A 12600-nucleotide genomic window follows, 5' to 3' on the forward strand; every position below is an offset into this window, starting at 1 on the left:
CAGTACAAGCCAGAAGGGAAGCCTATCCTTCAGTGAAAGCAAGCAGCTAGGCCCTGAAGCCCAGTGAAATGCAGAATCAAGACCCTGAGTCCCAGGAAAAAAAAAAAACTTGGGACAGTGAAGGACCAGAACCCAACTCTCAGAGAAAAATACCAAGCCACAAAATAGGAAAAATGAGCAAAAAAAAAAAAAGGAAAAAAAAGAACTTGACCAAAGGAAGTTACTATAGTGTCAGGGAGAATCAGGCTCAAACTATTTGACAACAGTGTCAAAGTGGCTGCATGTGAAGCATCAAAAAAAAATGTATTTTGTTCTCAGGCCCAAAAAGAACTAGAAGAGCTTAGAAAGGATTAAAAAAAAGCAAACTAGAGAATTAGAAGAAAAATTGGGAAAAGAAATGAGAGTAGTGGAAAAGAAACATGAAAAAAGAGGCAACATCATGGAAAAAGATATCCAAAAATTCACTGAAGAAAACAACTCCCAAAAAGAGTTGGCAAAATGGAAAAGGAAGTACAAAAGCTCACTGAAGAAAATAATTCCTTAAAAATTAGAATTGCGGGTAGAGCCAAGATGGCAGAGTAAAAGCAAGGACTTGCTTGAGCTCTCCCCCAAACCCCTCCAAATACCTGTAAAAAATGACTATAAACAAATTCTAGAGCTACAGAACCCACAAAATGACAGAGTGAAACAAATCTCCAGCCCAAGACAACCTGGAAGATTGACAGGAAGGGTCTATCATACTGGGCTGGGAGTGGAGTATACTCCAGCATGGGCTGCACAGACACAGACCTGACTAAAGCAGGCCTCAGGGGATTGAATCACTAACAGCTGTGGCAGTTTCCAGACTTCTCAATCCACAAACCCCAAAGACAAAGTAGGTCAGTGGGGAAACTCTGTCAGACCTGGGTGAGAGAAGAGAACAATCCAGCCCCAGCCCTGGGGCAGTGGTGGTAATGGTGGCAGCAGGAATGGTGGCTGCTTCCAGGGGTGAAGCCCCACAGATTGTGAGGGGATCAAGTGGCTGATCAGAAGGGGATTACAGGGATCTCTTTGCTGGTGTTGAATCAGGATTTTCTTGCTTTTCCCTGCTTGGATCTGGGTCGCAGTTTGAGGTGGTGATTGTGGGGTGAGGAGGAGTGCTGGCATGGTGGAGCTTGTGGCAGTGGTGGGGAGGGAATACTCTTCACAGTTCCAAGGCAGAAAAGAGTGTTTGTAATCACTCAAAGACAAGAGCATAGGCCAGGAGAAGAGTAAACACCTTTCCTTTGATCATACCACCTTAGAAGAACTGAAAATCTATAGATGCCTAGAAGTATCTCTAACAACAGCTATGCAAAACCCCTGAAACTTGGGACAGAGCACTCCCCACTCTGGAAGCAGAGTCACACCTTGACAAAGAGCTCAAAAGTCAAGTAGTTGGCTTGAAAAATTAGTAGATAGTGTAAAAAAATCAGACCGTAGAATCTTACTTTCATAACAAAGATCAAAACATACAACCAGAAGAAGACAACAAAGTCAAAGCTCCTACATCCAAAGCCTCCAAGAAAAATATGAATTGGTCACAGGCCATGGATGTACTCAAAAAGGAGTTTGAAAATCAAATAAGAGAAGTAGAGGAAAAATTGGGAAGACAAATGAGAGTGATGCAAGAAAATCATGCAAAACAAGTCAACAACTTGCTAAAGGAGAACCCCCAAAATACTGAAGAAAATAATACCTCAGGGGCAGCTAGGTGGTGCAGTGAGTACAGCACCTGCCCTGGAATCAGGAGGATCTGAGTTCAAATCTGGCCTCAGACATTTGACACATTTACTAGTTGCGTGACCTTGGGCACGTCACTTAACTCCAATTGCCGTGCCTTCCCCCCTCCAAAAAAAAAAGAAAAAAGAAAATAACACCTTAAAAATAGACTAAACCAATAGAGGTCCAAAAAGCCAATGAGGAGAAGAATGCCTTAGAAAGCAGAACTGGCAAATTGGAAAAGGAGATCCAAAAACTCACTGAAGAAAATAATTCCTTAAAATTTAGAATGGAACACATTCTAATGACTTTATGAGAAATCAAGAAATTATAAAATAGAACCAGAAGAATGAAAAAAATAGAAGACAATGTGAAATACCTCATAGGAAAAACCACTGACTAGAAAATAGTTTCTCCTGGATCATTTAAAAATTATTGGAGTACCTGAAAGCCATGATCAAAAAAAAGCCTAGACATTGTCTTTCAAAAAACTTTCAAGAAAAATTGCCCTAATGTTTCTAGAACCAGAGGGTAAAATGAAAATTGAAAGAATCCAGCAATTGCCTCTTGAAACAGATCTCAAAAGGAAAACTCCTAGGAATATTGTAGCCAAATTCCAGAGCTCCCAGGTCAAGGAGAAAATATTGCAAGCAGCCAGAAAGAAACAATTTGAGTATTGTGAAAACACAATCAGGATAACACAAGATGCGGCAGCTTCTACATTAAGGGATCAAAGGGCTTGGAATATGACATTCTGGAGGTCAAAGGAGCTAGGATTAAAACCAAGAATTACCTACCCAGCAAAAATGAGTATAATACTTCAGGGGAAAAATGGATATTCAGTGAAATAGAGGACTTCCAAGCATTGTTGATGAAAAGACCACAGCTGAACAGAAATTTGACTTTCAAATACAAGAGTCAAGAGAAGCATGAAAAGGTAAACAGGAAAGAAAAGTCATAAGGGACTTATTAAAGTTGAACTGTTTACATTCCTATGTGGAAAGATGATATTTGTAACTCATGAGACCTTTCTCAGTATTAGGGTAGTTGGAGGGAAGGAATACACACACCCACACACTTATGTATGTATGTATGTCTGTGTGTGTGTATATATATGTAATGTGTGTGTATGTATATATAGACAGAGGGCACAGGGTGCATTGAATATGAAGGGATGGTGTCTAAAAAATAAAATTAAGAGGTAAGAAATTTATTGGGAGGAGAATGGGAGAGATAGAATAGGGTACATTATCTCATGTAAAAGAGGCAAGAAAAAGCTGTTACAATGGAGGGGAAGAGGGGGGAGGTAAAAGGGAATGAGTCAACCTTACTCTCATCGGAGAGTGACTTAAAGTGGGAATAACATACACACTCAATTGTATACCTTACCCTACAAGAAAGCAGGGGGGAAGAGGATAAGGGGGGGGGTTGATAGTAGGGAGGGCAGATTGGAGGAGGTGGTAGTCAGAAGCAAACACTTTTGAAAAGGGACAGGGTCAAAAGAGAAAACAGAACAAATGGGAGGTGGGTTGGATAGGATGGAGGGAAATATAGTCTCTCAATGTGACTATTATGGAAATGTTTTGTATAACTACACATGTATAACCTATATTGAATTGCTTGCTTTTTCAATGAGGGTGAGAGGGGAGGGAAGAAAGGAGAGAATCTGGAACCAAAAGTTTTCAAAACAAATGTTAAAAATTGTTTTTACCTGCAACTGGGAAATAAGATATACAGGCAATGGGGTATAGAAATCTGTCTTGCCCTACAAGAAAGTAAGGGGTAAGGGGATAATGGGGTGCGGTGGTAGAAGAGAGGGCAGACTGGGGGACAGGGATAATCAGAATGCATGCCATCTTGGGGTAGGGGACAGGGGAGAGATGGGGAGAAACTTTAGAACTCAAAATCTTATTGAAATGAAATAGAAAGGAAAATTAATTAATTAATTAAAAATTAGAATTGAGCAAGTGGAAGCTAATGACTCCATGAGACATCAAGGTAAGATAAAACAAAATTAAAAAATGTAAAAAATGATGAAAATGTGAAGTTTCTCATTGGAAAAACAACTCACCAAGAAAACAGACCCAGGAGAGTTAATTTTAAAATTATGAAACAAATTCAAAGCCATAATAATAATAATAAAAACCAGTACAATATCTTTCAAGAAATTATCAAGGAATACTGACCTGACATACTAGAACCAGGGGTCAAAATAGAAATTGAAAGAATTCACTAATCACTACCTGAAAGAGATCCTAAAATGAAAACTCCCAGGAACATCATAGCCAAATTACAAAACTCACAGATCAAGGAGAAAATACTATTAAGCAGCCAAAAAAAAACCCAGTACAGATATCATGGAGCTACATTCAGGACTACACAGGATTTGGCAGCTTTCACATTAAAGAACCAGAGGACTTGGAATATGATATAACAGAAGGCAAAGGAGTTACAACCAAGAATCACCTACCCAGCAAAAATGAACATAATCTTTCAGGGGGAAAAATGCACATTTAAGAAAAAAGAGGACTTTTGACTATTCCTAATTTAAAGGACAGAGCTAAATTTACAAAAAATGATTTCTAAATACAAGACTCAAGGGAAACATAAAAAGGTGAAAAAGAAATAAAGAGGAGTGAATATAGGTATATATTGTAATAAAATAAGAGATTCAATAATGTTAAATTAGAAGGAATACACGTAGATCCAAGATGTGGATATAAGGTGACTTTATTTTCCCCTGTCCCCGCCCCCCCCCCCCAATAAAGGGCTGAGAGCGAATATTGCTGTGGAAGAAGAAGAAAGGGGGAGATAGAATGTGGTAAATTATCTCATGTAAAAGATACATGAAAGAGCTATTATAATGTAGGGGAAGATGGGTGGTGGTGGTGGTCGGCAAAGCTGAAACTTTACTTTCACCAGAACTAGCTCAAAGAGGGAATAATATAATGTGAAGGGAATTTTGATTTTTATGATAATTGATATGATATATGTAATGAATATACTAATGGATTAGATTTTTCAGAATTTCCTCTCTTGTGAGTTAGACACAATGCAGCTTAAAATGATCAGTCAAATTTTGACAGGCCTCACAATCACTGGCATCCTTGTGCCTGCATATCTGAAGTGAAGTGAATCAAACGCTGTAGAATTCTGCTGGTACAAGACAGTCCTGTTCATACAAGGGAAATTCTATAGAGGTCAGCTTGTAACAGAGAGAAATAGTTTGCCTCACTGGGGCCCACTCATGAGTTATTGCCAGAGATGGGGTCTTTGGGCTGGGGGAGTTATGGTCCCCATCAGTATATACCTCCAGAGAGAGAGAACCAATGAACTCTGAATACAGATTGCAACAAACTTTTTTTGATTTATATTTCTTGTGCCAACAGAATTTTGAATACAGTCCAGACTGTACTGGTTTCTCATGAGGGAATAGCCAGAGCCAAACAGAACAGTCTAGAAGTGCATGTATTAGGACATAAAGTAGTGGTATAATTTATTTCAGAGTGAGGAAAATGACTTGCATGCAAGGAAGCCTCCCCTCCTGAGAAGGAGGGCTTAACATATTGGTGTACAGGCAATGTTTATATACATAAGTGGGCTGGACATAATCATTTTTAGATCTTGAGTTAAATTGTCCCAAGTCTTGGGGGTTGTGATTACTCTCTGGGGTACAGAACCAGAGTTCTGTAACAGGAACAGGAGTACCGTACAAGAAACAGGGATTGTAAGCATGTCAGAGAGGTGGTGGATGTTGGGTTTCAGGTTCCTGGGAAATGGGGGAAGTGAACACCTGGTGCAATACACTTTGCCAGAGAATGAGATCATCTGGAGTGCAAAGAATTGTTGTTATGCCAACCTCAGGGCACAGCCTACTTGTTGGGCTTTAGTTCTGTAACAGGGTATTTCCAAAATATATTGAGGGGCAGGAAGGAGAGAGTTTGGTACTCAGAATTTTAACAAAATGAATGTTATTTTTTATATGTAACTGGGAAATATTTAATTAAATAAATATTTATTTTAAACATTTCATGGCATGGTGCAATTGTTCAGAATAAAAGCATTAACTATATTGTTACTGCTTGTGTAGATAAAGCTGGGATATATTTAATGCAGAAAGGTAAGCAAAGTGATTGTTTGTGCAAGTTGTACATTATCATGAGATATAATTTGAGGTACTCTAAAAATACCCTTGTGTCCTCTAAATATTTCTCTCATTGTTGGGGATCCTTTCATTAGACCTTCACTCTTTTCATTCTGGTTAAAATATTACTCAGTGGGTGGTACCATGTTAACTTGTCATCATTTGTTTATAACTTTTGTGTAAATGAGTTTCTTGTCTCTTCTGATGAGCAATTTTTGAGGGAAGGGAAGAGAGAAACATCTGTAGCAACAATCTGCTAGCAGCTGCTTTAGGGGTGTAAGACCCGCCATCAAACAGCACACAGAAAGCTGCCAACACAGCTCTTTGATCTGCTTTACTAAGGAAAGTAACTTTAAGGGGTTAACAATCTCAGTTTAATCAAACATACAAATATCTCAAACATACAAATATCATTCACAGTTCAAGGGGAAAAAATCAGCCTCCTGAACTTCAAGGCAAATACAGACAGAAATTACAATCATCAACAGACAGACCATGTCTGATTCAAATCACAATTCATAGTTACCAGAGGAGAACCAAAATCTGGGTTGCAAAGCTGGGGGGCAGTTTGCAGCTAACTCAGAGTCCCAATACTCCTTCCATGAGTTTGCCCCAAAAATCAAATGCCAAGCTCTCCTCAATTATATACTGTTCAGAGCCCTGAGGGCTCTGACCTCACCCAGGCTGGGTGTGGGAAAGTTCTCCATCCCCAGTATTACATCATATCCAAATCAATGACTCCCAGTTGTCTCAGTGCTGAGGAATACTCCAAGACAAAAAGATCCCACTTTATCTGCCCCATTCAAACAAAGGCCAGAATCATTAAAGGCACTTAAGAGAAGAACAGCAAAAAGTCCCACCTTAATTACTATTACAACATCTTGACAGTATTGTCACCATGAAGATGTGAATGGGCCCTAATTGGGGGCATAATTGGGTAGAATAGGGAGCCTGGGGGTACCTAAGACAAATTTTCTTTTTTGAGAAGTTTTCCTGGTAATCATTTTGGTTTTCAAACACAGTGCCTAATTTTGTTAAAAAATGTGATGATGCATTTCCTCTTGGATAACTGGATTTTAGTACTCTCATGAATCTCCTGTGAATCTGAGATTTCTTTTTGTCCTCTCTAGGTAATATGCCTAAGGTCTAGAATTAAACTTTTTCTTAACTTGTGCCACTCCCCACCAACATTTCTCTTTAAAAGAATTTAGTTTTAATTCACAGAACAAAACAAGCATTTCTGTAACACTACAATGAAAAAGATGATTGAACATTAAACTGCAAATCTACTATGTACAACTTGCTATTCCCTCCAAATATGTAACAAAGTTGTCATATAATTTCTTTTTTCCCCTTTTTCTTTCCTCCCCCATCCCCACCATAGAGATGGCTAGCATTAGACAGAAATAGGTATATTATACAAGCGCGCATGCACACACACACACACGCACGCACACACACACACATTTGTATACATATTTCTATTTGTCAGATCTTTCTCTGGATGCAGTTAGTATCTTTCTTCATATGTCCTTTATTTTTATTTTGTGTATTTACAATAGTCAAAATAACAACATTTCTTATAGCAGCAGTCTAGACAGAGAATTCTTTCCTTCATCTTCTAATATCCATTAATCACTTATTCCAGTTCTCAACTTTAACCTTTTTCTTCAGCTTTGAGATTGCCTGAATGCTCCTGGTCAGGGTCCTGTTTATGGGTTCAAAATATCTGTACCAATTTTTCATGTTATTCTTCTGAGCCATAGATGCTATTATCTCAGAATATCTTGTCTCTCTCATTCTATTCCTGTTGTAGACAGAAGGAGTCCTGTTTCTCACTGTAATCGTGATGTAGTTTTTTTCTGTTTATTTTTTCATTTGCTTCTCTTGCTCTTTCTATTTTTCTGTTATTCTTTTTTTTACTCTTGGGTTCTTTCTCTTCTAAATATTTCTTCCTGGGCTTCAAATTCTTTTAAAAATTCCTTTAATTTTTTCAATTACATATAGAAAGAATTTTGAACATTTTTTAAAAAAAGATTATTTCCTTCCCTTCCATCCCTCCTCCTTGTAAAGGGAAGCAATTTGATTTGGTCATATGTATGCAGTCATGAAAAACATCTTTCCAGATTAGCCATGTTGCAAAAGAAAACACAGAAAAAAGCCAAGAAAAATGAAGAAAGCATAATAAATATTATATAATATTTATATATATTTATTCTTACATAAATACATATAAATATATAATAATAAAATATATGAATATATTTATCTATATTATGTAATATTTATAATAAAAATATAAAATTAGCTATGATCAGCATTCAAACTTGATCAGTTCTTTCTCTGGAGGTGGATAGTGTTTTTCACCACAAGCCCTTTGGGATTGTCTTGGATCATTGTATTGCTGACAATAGCTAAGTCATTTGCAGCTGAGCACAGTACAATATTCCTGTTACTGTGTACAGTGTTCTCCTGGTTCTGCTCACTTCACTTTGTATCAGTAATATTAGTCTTCCCAGGTTTTTCTAAAAGCATCCTGCTCATTACTTATTGTAGTACAATACTGTAGTATTTAAATATTATTCCATCATAATCATATACCACAACTTGTTCAGCTGGTCTCCAATTAATGGATATCCTCTCAATTTCCAATTCTTTGCAACCACAAAAGGAGATGCTATAAAGGTATTTGTATATATGGGTCCTTTTCCTTTTTGTTTTTTATCTCTCTGGGATATAGTCTTAGGAGTGGTATTGCTGTGTATTGCTGTGTGGTATTGTCCATACAAAAAGTAGAGTCAAGAAGAGTACAATGCATGAGAAGTAGTGAAATGACAGAGGTTCTGAAACCATACTGGTCTATAAAGGGAAGACATGTATAATGCGACTGTAAAGGTGGGTTGGATCCAGACTGAAAAGGACTTGAAAAAGTAAACTAAGAAAATTATATTTTATCCTGAGGCTCTAAGGAGCAACATATGTTTATTAAATAGCAGAATTATGACTTTGGCAGGTGAGTCAATGACTGATTAGAGGTGTAAGAGACTTGATAGGATATGGAGACCAATACGAAGAAGGCTACAAGTAGGTTGGTGACTGGAAAGAAGATGCAAGAGATATTGGGGTTCATTTCAGAAAAAAATCATAGGACCTATATGAAATGAAGTGAAATGAAATGAGAAGTACCATAACAACAATGTTGTAATCATGATCAAATGTGAAAGACTTGGCTATTCTGATCAATACAATGATCCAAGAAAATTCCAAGGGATTCATGATGAAAAAATGCTATCCGCCTCCTGAGAGGGAGTTGATGAACTCTGAGTGCAAATTGAATTATAATTTTCTCACTTTCTTTATTATTTTTTTTGTGATATATGGCTAATATGGGAAAATGTTTTGCCTGATTTCACATGGATAATCAGTATCATATTGTTTACCTTCTTAGTGGGAAGAGTAGGGAAGACAGGGAAAGGGGATATTCTGGAACTCAAAACCTAAAAGTAAAAGAAAGTTTAAAGTAATTTTTTAAAGTTTTAAAGAATTTGAAGGGGGCAGAACCAGGATGTCAGAGAAAAGTTAGGGACTCTCTGGAGCTCTCTCAAATTCCCCTCCAAACAAATTTAAAATAACTCCTCAGAATGAATTCTGAAGTGGCAAAACCAATGAAAGGAAGGGGTGAAATAATTTTCCAGCCCAAGACAACTTAGAAGATAAGGGGGAAAGATTCTTTGCACCAAGGTGAGAATGGAACATAGTTCAACACAATAACCAGGCAAGAGAGCAGCAGGCCTTGGGGACAACTGAATCACCAGCAGTGGCTTCTGGAGCTCTTAGCACCTAGATGACAAGGGGCTTGGCCAACTGGTCAGAAAGAGAGTATAGGTTCTCTCTGCTTGCTCTGAGTACAGGACTTTGTTGCACTGCATATACACAGAACCAGGCTGCAGACCTGGGTCACAGTCTCAGGTCTAGCACACCAGAACTTGAAAGTACAGGGGAGCAGGGAGGATGGCCACAGTTCCAGGGCAGAAAAGAGTGCTTATGATCACTCGAAGACCAGAGCATAGGCCAGGAGAGTAGTAAACACACATCTCCTTAGATCATACCATCTTGGAAGAACTAAAAACTTACAGACTCCCAGAACTAGCTTTGAAAAAAGTAGCAAGAAAAACCTGAAGCTTCAGAAAGTGCCCTCTTCCACCCCAGGAGAAGAATCCAACTTTAACATAAATTTAAAGCTACAAAATATACTAGAAAATGAGCAAACAAACAACAACAACGAAGGACCTGAGCACAGAAATTTACTGTAATGAGAGGGAAGATCAGAACTCGGAAGATGATAACAAAGTCAAAACTGATATATCCAAAGCCTCAAAGAAAAATGTGAATTAGTATCAGGCCCAAAAAGAATTCCTAGAGGGACTCAAAAAGGATTTAAAAAATAAAATAACAAAGGTAGAAGATAATTGGGAAATGAAATAAGAGTGATGCAAGGATATTATGAGAAAAGAGTCAACATCTTGGAAAAGGAGGTACAGAAGCTCACTGAAGAAAATAATTCCTTAAAATTTAGAATTGGGCAAATGGAAGCTAATGACTCTAGAGGATATTAAGAAACAATGAAACAAAGTCAAAATAAGAAAAATAGAAGAAAAGGTTAAATATCTCTTCGGAAAAACAACTGACCTGGTAAATAGATTGAGAAGAGACTGATTGGACTACCTGAAAAACATTATATTTCAAGAAAATATCAAGGAAAACTTCCCTGATATTCTAGAACCAGAAAGGAAAATAGAAATTAAAAGTATCCACTGATCACCTCTTGAAATAGACCCCAAAATGAAAATTCCTAATATTTTAGCCAAATGCCAGAGCTCCTAGTTCAAGGTGAAAATATTGTAAGCACTCAGAAAGAAACAATTCAAATATCATGGAGCTACAGTCAAAATAACACAATACTTAGAAACTTCTGTATTAGAGGATTCAAGGGCTTGGAATATCATCTTTCTCAGGTCAAAGGAGCTAGAATTATCACCAAGAATCACTTACCCAGCATATATAATCCTTTGGTGGAAAAATGGATATTCAATGAAATAGAGGACTTACATGTATTCCTGATGAGACCAGAGCTGAATAGAAAATTTGACATTCAAATAGATGACTCAAGAAAAGTATAAAAATGTAAACAAGAAAGAGAAATCATAAGGGATTCAATTAAATTAAACTTTTTATATTCTTACATGGAAAGATGATACTTTTAACTCATAAAATTTCATCATTATTAGGGGAGTTATAAGGAGTAATTCATGGACAGAAGGTGTAGATGTGAATTGAATATCTGTAATATTAAGGTGGGACTTTTTAAATGTTTTCTCTTTTGGAGCACTTATTTAATCAAGTGCCCTTGATGAGTCCAACCTTTGTTTCTTTGATTAAATTAGGAGTCTTTGATGACCTCCTTGCCTCAAGGGAAAACTTGGTTTCCATGGGTTTGAGTGATATGTTTGTGACACCAGAGGCTTTTAGGTCACGTGGGTTTGAGTCGTACATTGTGATGCCCTTTGACTCTGAACAAGATATATAAACCCAGAGGTTGGCATTCTCCCTTGGGGCTCTCAGTCACTGGAAGAGTGGCGTGGGACTCTGGGAAGCCATTTTAAGAGCCCCCCGGCTTGTAAACCCAGATGTTGATGCTTTCCTGGTAACTATGAATTGTGATTTAGTCTGTTTATATAATGTATGTTTGTAATTTGTTTGTATTTGCTCAGAGGTTCAGGGTGCTGGCTTTTCCTCTTGAACTGAGTTATATTTGTGTGTGTGTGATTAAAGTGAGATTGTTAACCCCTTAACATTGCTTTCCTTAATAAGGCAGATCAAAGAACCTATGTTAGCAGGCTTCTGTGTGCAGGTTGTTGTTAGTTTTGCACAGCCACAGTAGGTGCTAGCAGATTGTTGCTGCAATATCAAAGGATGATACCTAAAAAAATAAAATTAAGGAGTGAGAGAGGGGAATGCACTGGGAAAAGGGGGAAGGGAGAGGTAGAATATGGTGAATTATCTCACATGAAAGAGGCATGAAAAAAGCTTTTACAGTGGGGGAGAAGATAGGGGATATAGGAGTGTGAGTACTTGAACCTTACTCTCATCAGAATTGGCTCAAAGAGGGAATAACACTCACTTAATTGGGCACAGAAATCTATCTCACCATATAGGAAAGTAGGAATGGAAGAGGATAAGAGAAGGGGGAGGAGCTGATAGATAGAAGGGAGGGTGGATTTGGGTAGGTAGTAGTCAGTAGCAAAGCACTTTTGAGGCTGGAGAGGATAAAAAGAGAGACAGAAAGAAGAATAAACAGGGAAAATAGGATGGAAGGAAATACACAGTAATCACAACTTAGAAAAAATTTTACAGCAAGTTTCTCTGATAAAGGCATCATTTCTCAAATAGAGAGAGAATTGAGTCAAATTTATAAGCATACAAGTCATTCTCCAATTGATAAATGGTTAAATCTGGCCTCAGACACTAGCTTTGTGACCCTGGCAAATCACTTAGCCCTGATTGCCTCTTCCCACCTCTGCCCACCCTGACACCCCAAATGAATGGGGAAATGAAGTGGTCCATCAAGACTGTAGGAATGGTAGTATAGTTTACCATGGGATTTTGCTTCATAATATCAAAACTGGTATGACAAATTACATTATTAAGAATTTCCT

At 37.7% G+C, this 12600-nt stretch overlaps 1 pseudogene; it reads right to left on the bottom strand.

The window, feature by feature from the left end:
- Positions 1 to 4835: 4835 nt before the first annotated feature.
- Positions 4836 to 12600, bottom strand: part of LOC118847312 — a 26519-nt pseudogene continuing 18754 nt past the window's right edge.

This window comes from Trichosurus vulpecula, chromosome 4, assembly GCF_011100635.1.
Source record: "Trichosurus vulpecula isolate mTriVul1 chromosome 4, mTriVul1.pri, whole genome shotgun sequence".
Classification (NCBI taxonomy): domain Eukaryota; kingdom Metazoa; phylum Chordata; class Mammalia; order Diprotodontia; family Phalangeridae; genus Trichosurus; species Trichosurus vulpecula.